This window comes from Sylvia atricapilla, chromosome 1 (assembly GCF_009819655.1).
Source record: "Sylvia atricapilla isolate bSylAtr1 chromosome 1, bSylAtr1.pri, whole genome shotgun sequence".
NCBI lineage: Eukaryota > Metazoa > Chordata > Aves > Passeriformes > Sylviidae > Sylvia > Sylvia atricapilla.
In genome coordinates, this window is record NC_089140.1 from 32,103,661 (window position 1) to 32,104,418 (window position 758).

Genomic DNA, 758 nt, shown 5'->3' on the forward strand with positions numbered 1-758 from the left:
AGTAAAGTGGCTCATTCCTTTCATTAATAAAAGAGCCTCATGTTACTTCTGCAGGAATCTCTCTCCCTTCAAGTCACGGCATTAAGCTGCTCAACGCCTTGTTATCCGCGGAATTAAAACTGGGAACATCACACAAATGCACAAACAGCAAACTCACACTGTGTTATTGCTTTGGCTGTCACTATCCTATTCAAAAAACGAGAATCAAAGCACCAAACATTTTGGTATTATTTCTGGAAGAGGGGTGCCTTGCCGTTGTCAGGACAAAGCGGTTTTCTTCCAGATCACGTTTGTTTCCTTAGGCAGCCCACGTGAGACCGGGACACCCGTCGCCAAGGCGGGACGAGATCCCTCCAGCGGGAGCTGCGGGAACCATTCCCCGCCTCGCTCACCCCCACGGGGCAGAGGAAGCTCCTGCAGCCCTTGAGCAGGGCAGCCCCATGCTCCCGGGCAGGGGGGCACGGCCGGGTGTCCAGCAGCACGGCCAGACCCGGGGGCTGCGGGCGCGCGGTCACGGACCGGGATCGCGGCTCCCGGGAACGATCCCCGGCCCGCGCGGGACCGGCCTTGGCCACGCCCCCTCGGCAGCATGGCCCCGCCCAGGAGCCCCCGGGCCCCGCCCCCGACGGAGGGGCGTTCTCCCAGGAAAGCCACGCCCCCAAAGGGCCGCGCCCCTCCGGATGCCGCGCACGCGCTCCCCACGTGCCGAGCCCCTCCCCGCTCTTTGTTTACCCCGCGTGGGGCCGCGCGCCGGCCGA